Raw genomic sequence first — 25,127 nt, 5'->3', positions numbered from 1 at the left:
GGAGGACATTTTGAAGCATAGATATGTACAATCTTCCTCCATTTTATGATGCTGTATTTGTCCCCTCCACAAATGTCTGGGAAAAAGATATGTAATCCAGACAGAGACGAGCAGGGGAGAGCAGCTCTAAGCAGCTCTGAACTCCGTGTGGACTGAATCTCACCTGAGAAAACAGGATTAGTTAATGCTGAAACAGCACTCTGATTCCTATCAGCTGCCATCTCAGACTCTCAGCCTGAAGCCCTGCAACTGAAAGGAGCACAGCTAGAGATAGGCATGCTGCCAGAGTTTGGATAGGGGTGAGATCAGTGGTATAGTGGTAGAAATAGAAATGGGTGAACTAAACTAAACTAAACTCCATATTTCCTAAATGAGAAGTGGATAAACTCCATTTACCTGCATTCTTCATCACCTGCACTATCAGGTGTGAGCAAGAAGTAACACAGGAGTTCCCTCTATGTTCATGACCAAGGATCTGTGAGACTAGAGCCAGGATTTTATACAGAGCCCTGACATTCCCTACGTTTGCTTCACTCTTCTATCACCATATTCAGAACAGTCCCTTGCACAAGGAGAGGCAGGGAACCCATTAGCCACACATCAAACCCACATGGGCTTGCTATCAGTGTGTCATCCTCTGCACATTTTTATCCTGAAAGAGAATATAGTGGACATAAAAACCAAGAGAATTCTCAGTTAAAACTGCTATAATCGCTTTGAAACCTCCTTTTATCTATACATTTTAGACCAGGGGTTCGCTGTGTGAAAGGGGTCACCAATACAAAAGTTTGAGAAACACTGTTTTAGACCATACTGCATAAGGGATGCTGGACAATTTTCAGTAACACTAGGGAGAACCTGTATGATACTTTCCCAAGATGACTTTAAAGATAACTGTAGTTGTATATATTTTTATTTATCTAACCAGATAGGTAGGTTTGCACTATGTGCCATCCCTTGGATTGTTCAACACTGCCCAGTGTTATAGAACTGTCTGTTAGGTAAACTATGTGAACAACAAACTCTTGTCACACAGGCCCGAGTTAAGGATTTGGTGGCAGAATTTTCGTGCTTTTGTTCATTAAAGTAAAACCTTTTATTACACATTTTGTATATAAATGTCATATTTAAGGCAAGCTGCTGAACCAAAATACATACATCTTCCTTTGGCTTCTGGTTTGTCAATGCCTTTTGCTTTGTCAACAGTGTGCGCTCTGACTGGTGAGTGAAGGATAATCTAAATTACGATTTAAAATTTCTAAGCCTTCAGCTTTCCTAACTTGATACAGTCACTTCAGTCACGTCTCATTTAAGGATGTAAGAATGTAAATGTCTATGTTCTGCCGGGGGGGAGGGGGAAATACAGTGTTTACAAAATGTTACAGCCATTAGTTTCACAGACATACTGTACCTACCTCGCAGCCAAATTCTGCCCTCAGATAATGGTGTGTCATCTATAATTATGTGGGTGTAACTGAAGGGATAATTTAGTCCTTGAGTATTAAAAGGGGTGTGTGCATGTGTGTGTTTGTTTTTAAATGTTACAATAACTGTTGTCAACAAAGTTGGTTGAAAAAGAGAACAATTTTTTTGTGAAGATTTAGTTCCTTTTTTTTCCCCTCAAATTTTTTTTTACACATTTTTTTTTTGTCAACCAGCTCTAGTTGCCAAAAACAAATAAAATAAAACAGTCAGCAAGGAGATTTGGACCCATTTTTAGCTCATTTCCGATCACTTCAAAAATGCTAAAAGAAGCAAATTTTTATTCCAAAATGATTTACAAATCCTGGTAAATTTTACTGAAAGGAAAACTGAGACTGAAAACCCAAAGCAACAAAGGACTCAGTGTCAGACTGGGGTTAGGCCTGTTTCCCATTTCTGTGCTCACTAGAACACAGTGCTATAATCTATATTTGTATAAATCTCCCCATTAAGAATGCAATCACATGATTCAGATCCATATTTTGTCATCATACAACAACTTCATTCCAGTTAAAATCTCTTTTCCATCCCATCTCATATCAGTGACACAAGTTAAAATCTTACAACGGATGCAGGTGTTGACTGTACAGCTGGGAGGAAATGCCCCATCAAAACTTTCAAGATTTCAATGACTTTTCCCATTATGCATTAGGACTAAACCAACACTTTTCAAAAAATTTTATACAAACCAGAGAGAACACACATCACTCCAGAATAGGCAATAGCCCAATGCTTAGGGAACTCACCTGGGATATGGGAGATCTGGGTTTAAAATCCTTACTTTGCCTTACTCAGAGCAGAGACTTGAACATGGGTCCCCCACAGCCTAGGAAAGCATCATAACTGCTGGGCTTTTGAATACTCTGGAGTGATGTGTGTTCCCTCTTTCTCCCTCTCATTTTGACTATAAATTCCATCCTTAACACGAGGTACCTTCCTGATAAACCTCCCTGCAAAAAATGTAGGTTTTGACAAACTGGCATGTTTCTACAAAAAAACATTTCAGCAAAAAATTCCCAACTAGCTCTAATTGCCAGCTATTGTTTCCATTGGAATTTATGCTCTTGGCTACGTTAAAGGATGATATACTGGTCCCTACTACTAAGTTCTTTGACAGGACTGTATACTGGAAAAGTGAATACAAAAAAATCAGTAGAATAAGGGAGATCCAGGCCTAGACACACATCAAATAGCAAAACCAAAGTTAATAACATGGCTCTAGCAAATGCTACTGGATCAGCATAGTCGTGATCAAGTGGTGAACAGAAAGACACACATTCCTAAAGATTTCATTATGTCAGTTCTACACTAACGGCATGAGAGAAGCAAGACAAGTCACATTAAGTCATTTAGCATAAGCCAACACTATTAATGCAAGCAGACATGACAAGTCACAACCCGATATGTCGGCACAGAGAAAATAGCGAGAGACACATCTTTCTGCAAAACCAGTCTAACACAGCTTCATTATCTGCAAAGGGCCCCTTACTCAGAAAGTATTTCACTAGCTGGTTGCTATTTATACTTTCTTAGATAATTCTTGGTTTTAAATTAGTTTATAAAATTGAGTCATTTCCTCGGGCCAAAGGGTCAGAAGAATTCTAAATCTAGCACGTTTCTATTTAAAGCAGAGGCGCTCTCTCATCAGCTCGTCTCAGAATGTCAGTGACAGAAGAAAAGCACAAGGCAATTGGCTGCTGGATGCACTGAGCATTAGAAGATGGCAAATCACCTCTGACATTGCCATGTCTCTAACCTTGCTGTTGCTCTTCACATGCCTCTCCCAGTGGAGCTGATGAGAGGTTACCCCGGTATCAAATTACCTGACTGCTAGTCAGGTCTGCCCAGAAGACAGATGTGAGTTAACATAATAATACTTTGCCCTTAGAAAGCCCTGATTATCTCGCTCGAGATTGCAAAGCATTTTAGGTACATCTATGCTGCAGCTGAGTGTGTGCTTCCCAGCACGGGCAGACCGACACACACACGCTCTGCTAGAGCCAGGACACTAAAAACAGCAGTACAGCTCGGGTAGCATGGGCAGCCCCAATTACATTCCTGGGGGTCCAGGTGGATTTGTACTCAGGTGGCTACCCCAAGCTGCTGTCCATGCTATCCTGGAGCAGAGCTAGCACTTGTCTGTCTACCCCCACCGGTAAGTGTCCTTCCAGCTGCGGTGTAGACATACCCTGAGAGACAGAGATGAAGCTGCTAGTCCAGATTTGTACACTAACCCAGTGATAGTCAAAAGCTGGAGCCAGGGTAGAATTATTCACAATCCTCTGTCCTAGCCACTAAGATAATGTTGCTCTTGATCTTCTGAAACAAAATCCCTTTAGATCCCCTGATTCCTCTACCCTTCCCTATCCCTTGAGTTACAAGTGAAAAAAAAATCAAATTTATGCTGAAAAACTTATGGTCCCAACAAGGTGGTTAAGGACCATGATAGTGATGTGCTGGCTTCATTGCATTAGAATTATAGAATCATAAGACTGGAAGGGACCTTGAGAGGTCATCTCATCCAATCCCCTGCCTCATGGAGGGACTAAGTATTAGTGAACTGCATAATGAATAGAGAGAGTCCTGAAGCACAAAATTCTAATTTGGATCCTGATTCTCATTCCCCTGGAAGCATAGGATGTGTTTGGATTTCATAGGTGGTAATACTACCACGGTCATCATTTAGTTGGACCTGCATAACAAAAGCCTTAGTATTTCACCCAGTAATTATTGCAGTGGACAGAATTATTGTGATGTAAGTGTTTGGTTCAGCCTGCTAAATAGGCAAGGAGCTATCCACAATCTGGAGCAGGATTCAGATCCTGCATTCCCCCACAGTTTGGTGATGCTCAGTGTCAGTGTTTTGATTTAGCCTTGCATACTGATGAGGACCATTCTGAAGCATTTGAAATTCTGGGTACTGAAAGTAAAATAATGTCTGGAAGTTGCATTTAATTTTAACCCTTGTGCATTTTAATTAAAAATGCAAACAAAAATTAAAGGGCAGAATTTTGTGTTAGGCTAGGCCAGAGTTCCTAGAGTAGAGTTACTGCCAGTTTCTCTTCTGCTGTGCCATGCTTCTACCAAATTTGCCATGAACAAAACACAAAAAAAGCAAAAGACGGGGCTGTGTGTGAAAGCAGTTAACAAACAAACACTGTAGCTCACAGTTAAAGAGAAAGCCAAGGTCGACATGTAGGTTCAGCTTGTGTTTTGTGCTGTCTCATCTCACTATTATTCACCAACTTAGCACTGCATAATTGGCTAACGGGAGGAGCATTCAAAATGGAAGGAGGCAATGTTTGAAATCAAGTTCATGGTGGCATCTCCCTCTCTAACTGCTGGAGGAAAGCATGTATCCTACCAACCCTACTGCACCTGCTCTAGTGATTACTTTTAGCCCTGCTTTATAAAGGATCGTTCAATGGTGTAATGGCAGAATAAGAAAATAAGATAATACTACTGGCATCACATTTACAAGAGGCAAGAAGCAGAAGTCACAGAGAAAGATTAATAGATTCCAAAGTTGAAAGGGATCACTGTGATTATTTAGTTTGACCTCCTGAATAACAAAGCCAATAGAACTTCCTGAAATAATTCCTGTTTGAACTAGATGTCTTTTAGAACATCCAATACTAATTTAAAAATTGCCAATGATGGAGAATCCACCGCAAGCCATGTTACACTGTTCCAGTGGTTAATTACTCTCACTCTTAAAATGCCATAGTTTCATTTTCTTTCATTAGGCAAGTGTGTATGCAGAAGCACACACACTATACATTCCAAAACCTGACCAGTCCTAATGACTGATCATACTTATCTCTTGCTCCCACAAACAAATTAAGCTTAGCGCCCTGCCACATTGGACCATAGGTGAGAGAAACCTCCCATAGCAGAATTTTCCTGCCTGCTAATTTCTACTTGTGGTCTTTCCTCTGAATCACTTCCTGGTGGGAAGGGCTAGTAGGATTTGCTTTTATTGGAGTGGAAGGGGATTCCATTTCCTAACCTGTGGAGAGCCAACATCTACACAGATTTTGGAGCCCCTGCATTCAGCAGAGCATCCTATTGGAAGCCAAATATCTCCACACAGCACCCTTTGTTCCTCTTCCTCTCACAGTATAAAGGCTCCCATAGAGGCTATGCTTTCTTGCAGCACCACCGTCCATTGACTACATCAAACCTCTCCACCACCCCCATCTTCTCAAAGTACCATACAAGGTACTGATATCCGGATGTGTTTTCAACTGGAAATCCATACATGTCTGAAGGAATATGCCACAGAAAGTAGCTGCTCCATGTTTGTTTTCCCCTCCCACAGTTGCAGATCCCTGACCCCAAAGAAAGGCCTCCATGTTGGCTGGTCATTAGACATGCTCACCTCCACTTCTCAGACCTCCTGATCTGACAGATATATTGCTACCTCCCATTGTACAGTTACACGTGTCCAGTCATTCATTGACTATGCAGCAGAGCTGTTACCCTGAAATGTACATGTCCCAAAAATTACAACAATGAGATACTACAGTTATTCCCTGATCCTAGTGTAGGGAACTGATGTGATATCATAAATACCACTGAGCAATGACTTTACTTTGGATGCACCTGGAAGGTAGTGTAGATTGAAGAGCAGGGATATACTACATCTGGTGATGGTGGTGTCCATTTGGCACTGTTCAATCAGATTCAATGATCCATTTAGTTATGTTTGTTCTTTTAAAATAACGTATGGTATTTTTTCCCTGATAGTTTACACATATGGGACCACAAAGCTGGCAGGGACATGTTGAATGAGAAAATGAAGATGAGACACACCTAAGTTTCTGTCTAGCCACCCCGCCGATGAGTTCACATAATTGGTTGTTTTGGGTACTATTGCTTGCACCTCTTTTATCTCTGTTATTTCCTCTAGTGTGCAATGCAAAATAGTGCATGCTTTAAAGTGCCAAATCTTCACCCATTCACATCATTTCCCTTTCAGAATCAGGCAAAGGCCTTTTTTGAACAAACTACTTAACTTGGAACTTAAGTTTCATAAAATATCAAGAAAATGGGCAAATATTGCAAGGCAAGAAATTTTTCCTTGTGAAATTTGTAAATTTTAAAGGAATCTTACATGAATGTGCATCACTGCCCTCTACTGGATGGATGCAGACATACAAGGTTTATTATTATTATTAATTATTATTATCATTATTATTATTATTCTCTTGCCCTCTAGTGGCTGAGGTGCATAGAGACTACAAGTCCCATTACTGACCAGGGCCGGCTCCAGACCCCAGCACGCCAAGCGCGTGCTTGGGGCGGCGTGCTGCGGGAGGGCGGCAGGCAGCTCCGGTGGACCTCCCGCAGGCGTGCCTGCAGAGGGTCCGTTGGTCCCGCAGCTTCGCTGGAGCATCCTATTGGCTCCACAGGCATGTCTGCAGGAGGTCCACCAGAGCCGTGGGACCGGCGACCGCCAGAGCGCCCCCCGCAGCGTGCCGCCCTGCTTGGGGCGGCGCAATTCCTAGAGCCGCCCCTGTTACTGACAACACAAGAAGAGCCCCTTTAAATTAAGTGTTATAGGCTTTAGTTATAAGCCTTTTAAATCTGAAGTTCACAAATTCTATTTTCCATACAGAATTGTTTTAACTGGAAGTCTGAGTACTTGTGCATTTATGAAGAATTTTTCTTCTTCTCAACCAAGTTTAAAATTTAACTTGGGCATTGGTTTGATCTTCAGAGGCAAAAAACTATTTTAAAAATAAACAGTATTTTTCTTAATGACATTTTGCCAAAAATATACGTTTCAAAAGACAGCTGCTCACAGAGTCATATGTTTGGTGTGGTTCTTCCTTTCGCTATTTCATCTTTTGTGAAGTTTGAGCTATAGCTTTTGCATCACGTATGATTACATTTTTGAAAAGCCGGAATTCAGGCAATGACAGCTTTGTTACTCGTTTGTCTCAGAAATATTTGCTAGAATGGACAAGACTGCACCATAGAAAATTGCAAGGGAACCAGAACATTCAATATGTTTTTGATTGCTTTATATGGAATGCTACATCTGGAGTGAGTATTTGATAAAACAACATTCTGAAGTCACGCTCCCCAGAAGAATGCTTCAGTTCACTAATAAATGCTGGATTTTATCTATTTTCTGCCCCTATTTTAGGCTGTCTAAAGAAAGACTTGAATCTTCTTGACTCTATCATTTCATTGTATCCTAACAACTGCACAGAACTCAACAATACTCTTTGCTTTGACAGTCAATATTGTTATTTGAAAATTTACAGAAGCTAGAATTGCATTGTAAATTTGACAACATTGAAGGATAAAGAAACGCTGCATTCAGACATATCCCTCAAAGTGCTCTCTCAAAACAGCAGGATAAGGGAACAAGGTCAAGTTGCTGACATTCATAGTCAAGTTGTTCAGATCTGTTTAGGGAAAAAGCAGCTGTGAGACTTATTATACTCACCATCATTCAACATTCTGATGAAATGTTACGTTGAAAAGATAAGACCAATTCCAGAGAGGAAAATGAATTTAATGGGAAATATTATGTATGGTACATTGCAAGATATCAACCTTTAGACTCTGCATATTCAAAGAGCCAAAAGCTAATCACTGGCCTTTATCCAAATACTGTATGCACTATGCAGTATGAAAATATCTGCCATCTCTTGCCCTCACTAAAGTAGGGAAGAAAAAACAGAAAATTTAAACAGCCAGGAGATTCTACATGGATGCAGAGAAGTTAATTCTCTATTAGAAACTGAATTTCCTTGCCTGACTCTGGAGGAGAACAGAGAAGAGGCCCAGAAGCATCCAAATTAAACTTAAATAAGTGAATTAAATTACAAGAACAATTCATTAATAGATGAATGATAACTTCCCCAGAACACACTGATCTCCAGGGGAGCAGGATTAGTGCTATGGGTTCCCAACAGAGCTAACTAGAGCAGAGTTGAAGCTTCTGATTGAAAATTAAATATTCTACTCCTCTCCTTGATACCTCCTTCCTTGACCTCTAAATTCCTGTCTAGGATGAGCCTCAATGGACATAGTCATCCTTGCTACAACGACAAACATTCTAAACTCTCTACACAATCAGCAGTATTTATTTGTTACAACTGACCAAACTGTAATCAAAATTCCATGCTTGATTAATAAAAGGATAGCAGTAGGAATACACTACCGACCACCTGACCAGGATAGTGATTGTGAAATGCTCAGGGAAATTAGAGAGACTATAAAAATAGACACCTTAATAATAATGGGGGATTTCAACTATCCCCAAATTGACTGGATCCATCTCACCTCAGGACATGATACAGAAATAAAGTTTCTAGACACAGAATCATAGAAGATTAGGGTTGGAAGAGACCTCAGAAGGTCATCTAGTTCAACCCCCTGCTCAAAGCAGGACCAATCCCAACTAAATCATCCCAGCCAGGGCTTTGTCAAGCCCTTTGTCTAAGGATGGAGATTCCACCACCTCCCCAGGTAACCCATTCCAGTGTTTCACTACCCTCTTAGTGACTTTTCCCCCTAATATTAAAAAAACCCCTATTTCACTAGGAGGGTGGTGAAGCACTGAAAACACTAGACATCATTAATATCTGCTTTTTGAAGCAGCTAGTCCTAGAACCCAGAAGGAGAGAGGCAATTCTTGATTTAGTCCTAAGTGGAGCACAGGATCTGGCCCAAGAGATGATTATAGCTGAACTGCTTGGTAATACAGACCATAATATAATTAAATATAAGACCCTTGTCGCGGGGGGGAGGGGATATCAAAGAAGCCTACCACAGTAGCATTTAACTTCAGAAAAATAAGAAGGCTAGTTAAAAGGAAATTGAAAGGAACAGTCACAGGAGTGAAATGCCTGCAAGCTGCATGGAAACATATTTAAAACACCATAAAAAGAGGTTCAAATTAAATGTATACCTGTAAATTAAAAAGAACAGTAAGGGGACCAAAAAATTACTGCCATGGCTAAACAGAGTAAAAGAAGTGGCTAGAGGCAAAAAAGGGATCCTTTAATATAGGAAGTCAAATCCTACTGAGGAAAATAGACAGGAGCATAAACTCTGGCAAGTTAAGTGTAAAAGTATAATTAGGCAGGCAAAAAAGGACTTGAAGAGCAATTAGCAAAAAACACAAACGCTAATAGCAAAAAATGTTTAAGTACATCAGAAGCAGGAAGCCTGCCAAACAATCACTGGGGCCAACGGAGGTGCTAAAGGAGCATTCAAGGAAGACATGGCCATTGTGGAGAAGCTAAATGACTTCTTTGCATTGGTCTTCAGAGCACAGGATGTGAGAGTGATTTCCACAACTGAGTCATTCTTTTTAGGTGCAAGATGTGAGGAACTGTCCCAGATTGAGGTATCAATAGAGGTGGTTTGGGAGCAATTTGATAAATTAAACAGTAATAAGTCATCAGGACCAGATGGTATTCACCCAAGTGTTCTGAAGGAACTCATATATGAAACAGCAGAACTACTAACTGTGGTATGTATCCTAACACTTAAAGCAGCCTCTGTACCAGATGACTGGAGGATAGCTAATGTGACACCAATTTTTAAACAAGCCTCCAGCGGTGATTACAGGATGGTAAGCCAAATTACAGTACCAGGCAAATTGGTTGAAACTATAGTAAAGAATAAAATTATCAGATACATAGATTAATACAATTTGTTGGGGAAGAGTCAACATGGCTTTTGTAAAGGGAAATCATGCCTCAATCTATTAGAATTCTTTCAGGACGTCAAGAAACATGTGAACAAGGGTGATCCAGTGGATATAGTGTACTTGAACTTTCAGAATGCCTTTGACAAGGTACCTCACCAAAGACTCTTAAGTAAAGTATACAGTCATGGGATAAAAGGGAAGGTCCTCTCAAGGATCAGTAACTGGTTAAAAGACAGCAGAAAAAGGGAAGGAATAAATGCTCATTTTTGAGAATGCAGAGAGGTAAACAGCAGTGTCCCACAGAGATCTTTACTGGGACCAACGTTGTTCAGCATACTCATAAGTGATCTGGAAAAAGGGGTAAAACAGTGAGATTGCAAAGTTTGCAGATAAAATTATTCGGGATAGTCAAGGCCAAAGCAGACTGTGAAGAGTTACAAAAGGATCTCACAAAACTGGGTGACTGGGCAAGAAAATGGCAGATGAAATTCAATGTTGATAAATGCAAAGTAAAAGACATTGGAAAATGTATTCCCAACTATACGTACAAAATGATGGGGCCTAAATTAGCTGTTACCACTGAAGAAAGATCTCAGAGTCATTGTGGATAGTTCTCTGAAAACATCCACTCAATGTGCAGTGGCAGTCAAAAAAGCAAACAATGTTAGGAATCATTAGGAAAAGGATAGATAATAAGACAGTAAATATTACAATGCCATTATATAAACCTATGGTACACCCACACTTTGAATACTGTGTTCAGTTTTGGTAGCCCCATCCCAAAAAAGATATATCAGGAATGGAAAAGGGAGAGAGAAGGGCAACCAAAATGATTAAGGCCATGGAACAGCTTCCAGACTGGGACTGTTCATCTTAGAAAGGAGATGACTAGACGGGGATATGATAGAGGTCTATAGAATCATGAATGGAGTGGAAAAAGTGAATAAGGAAGTGTTATTTATCCCTTCACAGAACAGAAGAATCAGGGGTCACCCAATGAAATTAATAGGCAGTGGGTTTAAAACAAACAAAAGGAAGTACTTCACACAATGCACAGTCAACATGTGGAACTTGTTGCAAGGGGATGTTGTGAAGGCCAAATCTATAAATGAATTAAAAAAAACAACTAGATAAGTTCATGGAGGACAGGTCCACCAATGGCTATTAGCCAATATGGTCAGGGATGCCACCCCATGCTCTGGGTGTCCCTAAGCCTCTTACTGCCACATGCTGGGACTGGATGACAGGGAATGGATTACTTGATGATTGCCCTGTTCTATTTATTCCCTTTGAAGCATTTGGCATTGGTCACTGTCGGGAGAGAGGATACTGGGCTAGATGGACCTGATCCAGTATGGCCATTAGGTTCTTCTCCTGCCCAAAGGTACACCCAGGCAACCTAGTAGGATTTCAATGGCACAGAATGTGGCCTTACAGTTTGACCTGTTCTGCAGCTGTTCTGCATGTTAAGCTTCCAGTGAAGTCACTGGGAGTTGTACACATGAAACAGCTACAGAATCAGGGCCAGCTTGGGGAGCCTATAGCAGGCAAAAAGTTCCAAGGGAGCAGCTAAAGGCAATACGCAGATATTGAGGGGGAAGGTCTCAGATGGGAAAAGTTAATAAACTTAGTTCAAAGTTACATTGAGCAATAACAGTACCTGACTTGCAAGGAAATGCTTTTTCATTTTTATTCTGGAACTTGTAGCAACCTGACATTTCTTAAAGATGTAAAATGCAAAGTGAATTTAGTGTAAAAATGCCGAGACCATGAAATAAGCCAGCTGCAGCTAGGAAATTCAAATTAACATTCACATCTCCAACTTTAATCAAGTGCCGGTGTGGTTTCCTTTGCCAACAATGGTGCAAGGTGAAGCTGGAGGCATTTGTTCTTCTCTTAGTAATTGCATACACGTAGCTCCCACCTACACACCTTCTTCTCCTTGACACAAAACTAACTTCTGAAGGACCACCTGTTCCACAAAGCATTCCAGCTAGAAAGGCCACCCATCACTCTGTTTATTCACTGTATCATATGCGTGCTCTTAAGTCTGTATGCTCTTTAGGGCAGTAGTTAGTTTTTTTATTTAGCACATTTTACATTGTATAATGTGTAGCGTATGCTTACAATGCTCTATCTATTATAGCAGATTTGTGTCTGGTGGACCCAGCCGTGTCCTGCTCTTTGTTGTTTCTATCACATGCCAAACGTTATTTCAACATAATGAGCCAAAGGTAGGCCTTGTGTAAGTAAGTGCACTTCCCGAGAAAAACTCTGGACTAAATTCAATGGTGATGTAAGCTACGTGTCAGGCATGACTGGGTTTGAAAACTACTCTAAGTGGCAAAGTAGTGTAACTTGCACCACCTTGCCATTTCTTGAGTATGCAAAATAAGTGCAGCTTGCTGTTAATCCCATTCACCAGGATTTTCCCCATTACTTGCCTTTGACATGGACATTTTGCAAACCTATCTGCATGTTTAACACCCACTGAACAACAGATCTGTGCTAGTTACACTACTTTAATACTTATACCCATCAAGTAAATTGAACTATCATTTATGTCACTGCTGAATTTGGTCCTGTCATTGGTGTTATTTCTCTCTCTCTCTCTCTTTTAAAAAGAAACACATTGTGGGAAGTGCAAAGACACATATTACTCCTCTGAGAACCATAAAGCAGCTCCTCTCCCATGTAAACAGGGGATGAAATCTATATTTTACAAAAAACAGGTCATAATGTCTGTTTAGGTCCCCACTGCTTCCTGTGAACATTTGAGCCAGAGTCTCCCCTCTGCATGGAACAGGAATATAGAAGCAGAACCCTCTCCCATAGCACACGCAATCCAGTGGAAAGTCAGGGAGGCAGCACCACAGCTTTCTTCCCCGCTCACTAGGGCTCTGTCAGTTCCAGCCTGAAGGGGAAGGTGGCATGCTGTATGGTACATGCCCCTCCAGATTTCAAGCTATAACCCATTTTAGTGAGTGCTGTCTCCATCTCTGCACCTTCTGATCCCAACAAACAGGAGTCACAGAGGGTTGGAATCCATTTTCATTATGGAACTTCAGCCACTGTGGGGTTTGAATACTGCACAAAACAAAAAACCCTTTTCCTCCAAGACACTGCAACAGTAAATCCATCAGGGTTTTTCTAAATGAGGAGAATAATTTCCCATAACAAATACTATCACTTGCATGTGTACTCTGAATCCCTATGGTAAGTAGAGGCATATATAAGCTGAAGACATTTTAAAAAAAAGATACGGTACTCGACAAGCACAGTAACCAGTTTTCAAAAGCTACTATTAACAGCTCAAGCCTTGATTTATTTATCTAATAAGGATAAAATAACCACAGACAGAGGGACACTGCCAAGATTTCACCTCAAGAAGAAAGTGGCATTATTGGGCTACAAGGCCAAGACGCTCCTCTGATTTACATCAGTGTAAACCTGGAGTAACTTCACTGGAGTTAACATGCAGTTTAAAGACAGGTTAAGCACCATGTTTCTGTGCTTCTAGTCTGTGGACCTGATTCTAATCTTACCTGACTTTTGGATCATGGTAATTCCAATTTATCCCATCGACTTCAGTTATTCTGATTTACGCTGGTGCAAGTGAGAGCAGAGTCAGACCTTGTGTCTTCTCTATGCCGAAATGCAAGCTGAAGTAATTTTCCCCATCATGAGGTATATACTATACATTGCAAGACTAAGGCATTCTAAAGGAAGTGGTAACAGAAAAGTACCACTGTAATATACAGTTTTAGTGAGGCAGAAAGTGAGCAGTAAATAGCATACAACTAGGCTAACTGGATCTCATTCCTTCGACTTGTCTTAATCCACCATATAATTTAACCTACTCTAAATAAACAAGAACTGGTTCAGACAGCATATTTCCCTCTTACAGTTGCTTCTGGGTGTTCAATAATCACATTAAAATGGTTTAAACTTTAAAAGAAATAATCTTGCCTCTAGGGATTTCTACTTTCCAGAAATGTTACATATTATTATATATGAAAGAAAATAAGACAGAGTTCAAAGCTGAGCTGACTGTGCTACTATATACATTGGACTTTCTATTTTAACTAGTGTGACAAGCAATGATAGGTGGCTTTATCAGTCAACATTTCCAGTGGAATAAAGGGACAGAAATCTCAAACCTAAACACTCAAAACAAGGTAAACAGGAGTTAGAAGATATTTTCCTCTCCGTTTTCAATGCAGATTCATTTTCTTCTGCTCTTTTGATACTTGAATAATCAATCAACGCTTCGGTCCAAAAAAATTCTCCTCTCAAGACAGAGCTGTACGGCTGTTATCCTTAACACTGAAAATAACGACTAAGGGATAGATTAAAGTAGTAGTATAAATTCAAATTAATTCTATTTTAAATACTAAACCCAGACATCCCCAAACTATTCTCTAACCCTTGCTCCAGTGTTCATTCCATACCAACCTACCGTATGACTTGCCAAACCAGATCAGACTACTGGTCCTTTTAGTCAGCTGGCAATCCTCTTTCTGGTAATGGACAGCACCTCATCAGAGAAAGGCAGGCACTTTCCTATCCTGCCCAACCAACTGTGTAATGCATCTGGGGAGGGTATGAAGCCTGTCCTTGCTCTACAGGTGATTACTTTACCCCCTGAAGCAAGACATCAGATTACACTCATCATTAATTTAGCTTGCAAAGCTACAAACATTAGAGGTCATAAAATTACCCAGCCCTTTTACAAATCCAGCCACAGTATTTATCACAATGACCTTGTGCAGTCCTGATTTCCACAGGCTGACAATACATTATTGCCTCTTATTAATGATGGGCTCCAAGCCAAAACATTGAGGGATGTTTTCTTTGGATCCTTGGTTCTGGGGTGGCCTGTCTCTATTTCTTATTAGTTCTTATTACTTCTTTAGCTTCAACAACTGTCTACCTATTTTGTTTTCATAACACTAAAACACATGCTTAAAGTTGTGAGTAGTGCCATTAACTTCAACTGATTATACCTACTGCATCAGGACTGCAGAAGATCTTTGAGATAATTTATGGGGGCTGGCTTTGTAAATTTTACTGTGCCTAGTACTTGCAGCTCTGCAAGCTAAATTGAGGGCTCTGGTGGGAATTTCAAAAGCACCTCTGTGAGTTAAGAGCACTAATCCCATTGAAGCTGGTGCATTGGTTCAGTATTGATTTAGAGAGAAGCCGTCCATTTACCTTATCCCCAACACACTTCCTGCAAAACTTACATGTTGCTTAGAGATCTCCCATACCAAAACTGACATGGCAGCATGGCTACTAATAGTCATACAAAGAGATTTATAAAATTCCTAGGCGCAAAAAACACCTTAACTTTGCCTTGCAATGACACCATACATAATCATGTTTATGGTTAGCAATAATACCATCTGTAGCCCCAGGTTAAAAAGCCACATTTGATTTTTTCCCCATTTTCCCCCCTCATCGTGTCCCTATAGGTCTGGACACTGTGCTGTCAGGGGCCACCATCTTCTTTGAAGGCAGCTTTGCTTCATTCCTATTATTCTCAATAGAATGCAGTGGCCATTTTGAAAGAGGGCATCTTAACTCAAAGGCACCTGTGGTCTCAGTCCTATTAAAAACAATTGGAAATGGCAGAGATTTTAAAAGGGGGAGGTCCTTTGTAGACTTGTCTAATAATGCCCTTCTATAATCAGTCTCAGCTGAAGAAGAAACTTTCCACTATGTAAAAAAATGGCAAAAAATACCATTAATCCTACAAAAAAAATGTAAGTACTCAATGCATGATATTTTAGTTAGTTTAAGTATAAGGGAAGTTTGAAGAGTTTGCATTATTCCAGTATTAAGATCATTCAGGACAAAGAAATAGCTGCACAGATGGTGCTAAATCTCTTAAAAGACTAATTTTAAAATTAATTTTAACTCCAATTAATTAACTAATATACTTGCAAATTTGCAGAAATTCATTCTATTCTCAAAGAGTAAGTTCTGTAGTTTTGGGGGAAGATGCACTGTATTCTTCATACATAATCCAATGGGTGAATCCCTGCTGTCAATGTGAAAACTCAGCTAACCCCTAACTATGGAACCACAAGTAGCACTACCTTAATATTTGTTTTTCTTGATCAAAATATAGATATGAAATGCAACAATGGCACGGTAAGTATGGCTTGTCTTTCTGCAGTGTTCAATTCACAGTTTTGAATACACCCTTGAAATGAATGGAATGACACCAGGGATGAAGTTGGCAAATGGCCAAGATTTGCAAAGTGAACAGTGATTCTGGATGCTTCAATCTTTGAATGCTCAATTTAAGACTCCTTAAAGGGGCTTGGTTTTCAGAAGGACTTTCAACACATTTGGAAATGAGGTCGTACTTGGATGCCCAAAGATGGGCATCCTAAAAATGATCCACTCAGAATCCCCGATCACTTGAAAATCCTGGCTTGTGGGTTTTAAAGATGGAATATAAATAGGTTTGTAAGGATTAGATTTTTATCTGTAAATATCAGTAAACACTGATTATACTCTACACACACAAGCCAATCAAAACATTTCCAGTGATAATAATCAAAATGTACAGTTAGACAACATAAGAAAAATGCTGCTGAGAACTTAGAGTTTGATTTAAGGTTATTTACTTTGCATATGTTGACATGTGATGTTGACGATTTGTGCTTTAATGGTTACAAAGCTTTAACTTTTTGAATCTCAAAGTCCACTGTCATTAAACAGGTCCCCCTATAATTTCCCATAACCATGAACATTTAAATTAATAAAAATCTAAAATGTGCTTAAACAAACATTGATATTATCCATCAAAATTATTTAAAAAATGAACTCTGCCAAGCCTAGACATAAAACAATTAATGTAAAGTATATTAATCACTTCATCAGCTTTTGGTTACATAGTGTCCTTAATAAAGCAATTTGTCAGATCTTTTGAAATAAGTTAACTTGAAATTATATATAAATATACATTTTCTATTGCTGAAGGAAGAGGAGACCAACGAACTCCTATGGTGTCAGATTCCTTACCTTTCAACAGCAAGTGGTGAATACAGATCACAACCTAACAAAGATACACACTCTTGAACGATATATGTTGTAAGCATACAAGCAGGGGACAGTCCTAGAACATGAGAAACTGATACTTCATGAAGATGTGGCGAAGCAAGCAAATTCAGAGCTTTATAGGTTTAAGTGCGATAAAATGAATATAATATTTTAAAGGAATTCAGCACATAATTCCTACTACATGTGTTGTATGTTGATTGCTGGAAACATTGAGCTGTATGTCCTCTAGCTGCTGAATTTCACACAAGAAACAGCCAATTTGGGAGGTCTGTGAACCAGATATAGCAATAATTCAACCGTGCTGTTATTCGGGCATAAATCAAAACCTCTGCAGCCTGCTGAGGCAGCAGTGGCCTGAGCTTTGCTGAATTCCTATGCTGATAATAAAGTCTTGACAATGTGGTTGATGTGGCACTCAAAGGAAAGCTTCAAGCCACAGATGAAACCAAGATTACAAGCTGGTTAGAAAGTAAATAACGGTCCCATGAAATGGAACCATAAATGAAAAAAATGCTACTCAGCCAGTGATGGGAGCCAACTATAATTCAAAATGATTCAAAATTCAGTCAAAGAGTCAGTATCACAGTGCAACCCAACTTACAAAACAAAACACATGAGAAGAATTATACTCAAACCTGAGCATGTATAACAACAGTAGGAGGAACAGGTATTCAGTTGCATGAAATTTTTGTCATTTCATCCCAACAAATTAAAAAAAAATCTCAAAATATCATAATTCCCCACAGGATGGAAATTCTCATTTTTGTCCAGCTCTAGGGTTTAAATCTCCAAGGAACTCCACAAAACACCTAAACGGAGCCCCAGAGACATCATCATCTGTTATTCATTAGAGTGCTTTAATTAACATGGACATTTCAACCTTCTAATAACGTGGAACAATTTGTTCACAGAACAACTTCGCTAAGGGCCAAATCTTGCTCAACTTACATACACAAGTCATCCCACTGAATTAAATCGACAATGAGTAAAACTGGCAAGATTTGTCCTAGTAAGAGGAGAATCATTACAACTGGAACTGCAGTTTGCATGATGCAAACCTTTGCAAAAAATTGAGACTGTCTTATTATTTAAATATAAACAATATTCCATTGTATTATCACTGCCTGGGAGGGACAGAGTGGAAGGATTTCTGTTGGTATATACACACACCATACATATATGTCACTGAAGACACATAGGAGTGCAATGAACAGTTATGAGTTGGTTTTGGATTCAGTCAGAGAAGCCATTAACCCTGAAATGTGATCGCGTTGTCAGTTATCTTTGCCAAACTGGAGTTTCAAATTAGGAAAAATATACTGCATGCTCAGAAACAGTAAGAGGTAGTTTTCCCTCAGCCCTACCAAAGATTTTCACTTGTAAGAAAATCTCTGAGGTATTATGATAGTGAAAACAAGCTCTTTGGAAAACAACTTGGAAACTGTCTCAGGCCAAAATTACCCTGTTCTATTTCTACACCAGGGAAAACATTCATTGGTGTCATAAAAATTGCCTGGATTAATACAGACAGTTGCCCAGAAAGCCAGTTGCTGTTGCTCCTGGGGAATCTGAATGCTTCACAATTATCCTGATTCATTTCTTATATGGGTCAAATGGACCCCTACAAGGAGCGTGGATGACCAGCTTGTGAGGGTCAGAGAGAAAAGACAACTAAAACTAAGAAAGGGGTCAGTTATTCAGAGTAGATGAGCCTTGACAAGCATTTTAAGGAAACCTACAAAAGTAACTTGTCTGGTATCAGATGATCTATCCCCAAAGACCCCTGGCTCACATGAGTCCTGGTCAATAAGTATGTTCCATGTAAGCTGTATAATTTTGACCAGTACTGTTACAGCATAAGGCAGATTACAGCAGAGTTGGTTGAAAGTTTTCCAATTTTTAAATCTCAGAATTTCTCACAGGATGGAAATTCTATTTTTAACCAGCTCCAAAATACAGTTTGTAACACCAGATGCTACTTTCATTTTGAGTCCCAAGTTGGAATAGATAAAGTCAGAACTCTAAAGGAAGCTTTTCTTTCAACTCCAGCTGTTTATGAAATGAATCTTTCTGGTTGTGCCTATCTAGAACCTTTCCACAGGTATTTTCTCATTTGTGTGTGTGCACAAACACACACTCAAAATAGAATCTGCATCCACCACTGAAATATACACTGCTCAGTGATGCAACAGCATCCAACATATCAGGACAGGAAATTTGAAAGAATACCATATTCAACTGAACTTGCAGTATGGGATTCATAGTGGCACAATGTAGCAACCCAAACTAGATTACATCTCCCTGTATCTGCTCAATTCTTATGAAAAGTGACATGATCCTTAAAATTCACAAGCTTTCAACTGGTTGTACATATCAGGTAAAAGATAACACTTTGAACAATACAATGCTAACAGCTTGGGACTGGTTGAATTATCACACAGAAGGAAGAATCCCCTTCCAGATTCACCAACACTGCTTTCTGTGGGGGGGTTTATAATACTTTGTATATAACACTTTTCATCTAAAGGTCTCAAAGCACTTTACAAGCACACATTAGAATCTCAAGGTTCACAATGTTTAGTGAGGTAGGGAAGTATTATCATCTTCATTTTACTGTGAGAAAATCGATTAATAGAGTTTGAGAGAGATTTGACCAGGGTCACAGAGTCATGATTTGAACCCAGAACATCTGATTTTGAATCCTTTGCTCTAATCATTAGAAAACACAACATTCCTTCCCAGGAGGTCTCCTAACCAACTACTAGCTAGACCTGTCTTTACCTAGTGTTTGACTGTAATACAACTGGAGGAGGGGTGGATATAGCCATTACTCCCATTGTAAAGTGCAATTTATTACATTATAGTGCTACCCTCATTACAGTGTAGTGGTATCATTGAAGTTAATCCAATTGAGAATCACAGCAGTGTATGACTAAGCTGAAAGTATCAGAGCACAGTTCATGAGCCACCAAAGAAACCATTTACTGCAGTTTGCTCTTAAAAGTAAAAGCCTCATTTTAAATTAAGTGAAAAACGTATTTTGTAAATGCTGGCTTGCTTGAAAAGAAACTATTCTCAAACTTTCTGCTCAGCTAAATACCATCACAGCTGCACATGCCAACCAAGTGCATAGTCAGCTTGGGAATTATTCACATAAATAAAGAACACAGCTTGTAACATTGACTTTTTTTGATCAAAAAGTGTCCTGGGGACAACTGAACAGTTTGGCTCAGGCAAAGGCTAAACTTCTGGTGGGCCTTTTATTATTTTCACAGAGTATTAGACTTTGTGAATACAAAGCTAGATGTACTCAAACTGATAATGACACATTCTAATAGTCTCTCTATCCCACAGATGCTTCTTGAAAAAGTTGTTTTATTTACTTACTTTAGGAAGAACTTCTTTTAGTACAACTTGAAATACAATCAATCCTTTCATTAGCTGTTTTAATAGCATCCCCAGGCCCAACATCCTTCACCACAAACCAAATAAGTTGGGGGTGATGGAACATTTGTATAGTGGAGGTGCTGAGAGCCATTGAACCAAACTATAAACCCTGTATGTGATGGAAACCACTTCAAGCCAGGGGTTGCGGCAGTACCCTTAGTTCCAGCACCTATAAAATAAGTTGGTGATTATTATTGGATAAAAAGGACCTTTTCAAGGTTAAAAATACCCTGTTAAAAAGTACACTGATGCTAATAATATATTTCCCTTATTCAAAACTGAAAGAATTATTTAAAATCTAATGTATTTTTCACCATCTGTTCTTTATTTCCATTTTGCATTCTAACTCAGATTGGAAAAAAATACAGAACAGCAAGTTTTCCTTTTATTTTTTTCTCCTTGCATGTTGTCATTCACCAATACAATGCCTTGGTTGCAAATGCCAGAAGGAGCAAAAACTTAGAATCACAGAATTGGAAAGGACCTCAGGAGGTCATCTAGTCTAACCCCCTGCTCAAAGCAGGACCAATCCCCAGACAGATTTTTACGCCAGATCCCTAAATGGCCCCCTCAAGAATTGAACTCACAATCCTGGATTTAATAGGCCAATGCTCAAACCACTGAGCTATCCTTCTAATTAGATTTCTAATATTAGATTTGTAAAACTTAATAGAGCTTAAATTTAAGGGCTAAGCTACTTAACTTTCATTTTATATTGAATCAATCTTACAAAAGTGTATTGTAGAAAACTACAAACCACAGACCAAACAAACAGGCTTCTACAAAGTTTGAGTCCCAGTTTTGTCTCCTTTGTTTACCAGGGATCACATCCTACCTGGAAAACTGTACAACACAGAGAAATACCAAATGGTTGAATAATATATTGCAAATAAACTTATTCCATTGACATTATTTCTTTGCATTTTATTTTAGTTCTAAACTGAAGTACCTTCAGTAATCATAGCATAACCCTGATGTGACTGTGGCCCCCATCATACAAAGCAGTTCACAGTGACATAAGAGCCCGGTAAATGTATTTTTGTTCTAATTTTTTGTGAATTTCATATTATTTTATTTTATCCATTTTATCCACAAGGGTTGTGTCCTGCCCCCAATGTGTGAAAGACTCTCTGGGTGATGGGATTTGCAGAGTGAGCCTGCTCCTCACTCACCGTGCAGCAGTGGTTTCTGACCTGTGAGGCTGAGTCCAGCTCTCCATTCCAGGCATCTGGCGCCCGGGGTTTCATACCGCTTAGCTTTGGCCCATCTGCCCCTCCATCATCATGAATTTGTGAAAAATATAGGGCTCTAGTTCCACGTAGGTGGATGGACTTTGTCTGAGAGAGTTTGTGTTGTTTCCATCTGTTGGCTGGCCGACAAACAGGATAGAGGACCCCTATTAATAAGGTCATATAAAGGCTCTTTTCTTTATCTGAAGTGACAGAGGCCTGTTTTTTTTAAAGATGAAAAACAAGAGTTCTAATCCTAGCTCCCCACATGTCTCTGATTTAAATAATAATCATGTCTTGTCTGTTACATATAAACACAGATTTTCCTAATAGAAAGCTTCCCTGGAGCTTAATAGGGATGAAATCAATATGGGTTATAGAAATTATTATAAATTCCTATACAAAAACTGTATCCTTATGACAGTTGGGCGGGGAAGGTCAACCATCAGACAGAACTAAAAGGTGGTATTATTCTGAAGCCGTATACGGATTTTCTATAAGGGTTGTTAGACTCTGAGATAAATATTTTGCCATTCCTTTCACTTGAATATGGAACTATAAATATCGTTGTCATTGCTCTAAAGGTTTGACTGCTTTGTCTATAAATATTAGTTAATCACCTGTGCATTGAAATTCTCAGTTGCTGGCAATAGTGGAGACCTCTAGTGGTTACAATAATAGCAGTAATCATATGACCATTTAACCTCAAAGTGATCCAGTTCCCTTGAGGTCAATGGTAAGACATCTCTTGATCTAACAAGAGTTGAACAAGGCCCTCAGTGGATATTTTGCTGTTACTAATGGCAGGAGGATTCTTAGTCTCCTGAGAAATAAAAGGATTAAAATATATTAGCTTTTGGTAAAGTATTCAGAGAAATATCCATTCAAACTTTTTAATTAGTAGAAAATCTCATGGTGCTTCACAGTATGAATCATCCTTATATTTTTGTGTCTACATTTTTTCTTTGAGAAAAGCTTATCTGGCCTCATTTTCAAGCTCTTTCCCCAAGGTTTTCCAGCTGTGCTAAAGGTTATGGCGTAGGGATGGAAGGCAGGCAGCACCACTATCCCCACCTCCTTCTCCTCCACCAGCCATTTTGTGACTGGCCAAAACTATTGGTGTCAAATCCATACATAGTTTCAGGTTGACCTGAAACGGCATTTTTTGTCAACTAAACTATTTGTCTGAAAAATTTTTGCCCAGCTCTAGCAGGGCTTAAATACATTTGATTTTCCCCTTCAATTAGGGGATCCAAGAAGAAGTGATTCTGTACTGTGCTGTGAGGAAGAGCGTTATGTGGATGTGTCATTTCTCACTGCTTCATTGTTTGAAGGTTCCAAATTTAGACAAAAATTGGCCTGAGTCAAAACCCCAGATGGAAGCTGAAACGTTGTTCCAGGTCTGGAGTTTGGATTGCTCTCTGTAATGGTCAAAATCCAAACACACCAAACTTTGGTAAAGTTCAGATTCAGTTTTGGAAAGCCCAAATTTATACCCAGAATGGCTTGAGCCCATCTCTAGTTTTAGAAATTGCTTTCTTCCTCTTTTTCTCACTCTCTCTTCCTCTGAGCCAATACATTCTGACTCCAAGAGGAAGATACAGATAGAGATAATCCACTGCTATTAAAAATCACTAAGCAATACTTAGGTTTAGTAAATTTTAATACCTACTGAAAGAGAGCTCTCCAGCATTACTTCATGGAAGAAGTGTTCATTTTCACAAGGAGATGGCATAGTAAAGCATTCCAGATTGATACATAACACACTATTGTGTGTGTTAAGATTATCTCCTGTTTATATTTGGGTTTTGTGGCCCAAGGTCAAAAACTGAACATGTTGCTTTTGAATGCATATGAATGAGATTCTTTTCTATGGTGGATTATTGCTAGAAGGCTCCCACAGAAAGCAGAGACCATGTTTTTAGCATCAAATCAGGGTTGACTGTTCCAAGCATAATGTCCAGCCTGGAGAATACTGGAATATGAGACTGCAAGAAGACTTCAAGGGAGTGGTTAGGCAGGAGGGTTTATGTTAAGAAAAGAGACTGAGAGGAGATGTAGGAACTTCAGAAGGTAGAATGAAGATGAGTGGATAGATTTTGGAAATGTAGTGTTCTGATAGAATTTGACTACAGAATGGACGTAGGGGAAGTAATGAGAAGAGCGGAGTATAATACCCAGATGACAGAAAGAAATTTATTGTTATCGACAGTGATGGAGAGGAGAGAGAAAGGGAGAGAAAGATAAAGTGTTTAGTTTTGCCTGGTTGAATTTGGTCTAGTCACAGGACAGCCAGTATGATATACTAACAGGCAGTCGAAGATGCGAGACTGCAGAAGACTCACAACATTTTGGTTTACTGGGGAGGTAGTTCATAGACTCGGGGCAGGAAACCAGGAGCCTATGCATCCGACCACAACTGTCTCCTGAGTAAAACAAAATTTACATTTTAATTGGTTGATAAAACATCAGTAAGGACCAAAACTATTCTATGGAGAATTCTTTGGATAAGTGAAACAATAGTAAAAAAACCAGCACTTATTTTCCATACTATTCAACACCTTTTCTAGCAATCCATGAAGCAATGTTCAAAATTGCTGACACTGCCCTAAACTCTCAGTATACAGTTTCTGTTCTTCTGTGGCTAAAATCTTTGGAACACAGCAATGAACTTTAATTAGAGAAATTAGACTAGAATCTGCCTCCATGGAGTTACATGCCTAGAAATAATAGCAGAACTTGATCCTGTATATGAACACAGTCCATGTACAATAAATGCTTATTTTTGTTTTTCTCATATATGAGAGTCTATTAGATGATGAAAATGTGCATCTACTTCTGAGCTGTAAGGTAACTGAAGTAGTTTTAATAATGTTGTTGCTTTGGACTTGATCTACCTGAAAATACCTGTGCATGTCTGGACTGTGCAAGTCCTGGGAGGATGCAGGCTTTGCAGTAGGCTGGATTTTGCAGAACCTACCTGAAGGAAAAGATGGTCCACTGCAGAAGCACACTCAACATCAGGGCATTTTGAAGCTGCTCACAATGGGAAGATGAGCTCCACACCTCACATGATACGTAACTCCCTACAATCAACCTTTCATTGGAGCCACTGGCAGTCTGTTGAGGTTAGGGGAAGGAGTGTTCACTCCCTGATTTATTTTAAAAGGCACAAGGGGTGGTTTACAGAATCACATCTCCCTAACTGACAGTTCCAT

General features: G+C 39.3%; 1 protein-coding gene across 9 annotated transcripts in view; it reads right to left on the bottom strand.

Moving 5' to 3' along the window:
• The window catches only part of NCKAP5 (NCK associated protein 5), a 580,968-nt gene that overhangs the window by 486,420 nt on the left and 69,421 nt on the right, over window positions 1–25,127 (bottom strand). The gene's annotated exons all lie outside the window — the stretch shown is intronic.

This window comes from Mauremys reevesii, linkage group 11, assembly GCF_016161935.1.
Source record: "Mauremys reevesii isolate NIE-2019 linkage group 11, ASM1616193v1, whole genome shotgun sequence".
Taxonomy (NCBI): domain Eukaryota; kingdom Metazoa; phylum Chordata; order Testudines; family Geoemydidae; genus Mauremys; species Mauremys reevesii.
Note: the sequence above shows the minus strand (reverse complement) of the source record. Positions and strands in the feature narration are given on the sequence as shown.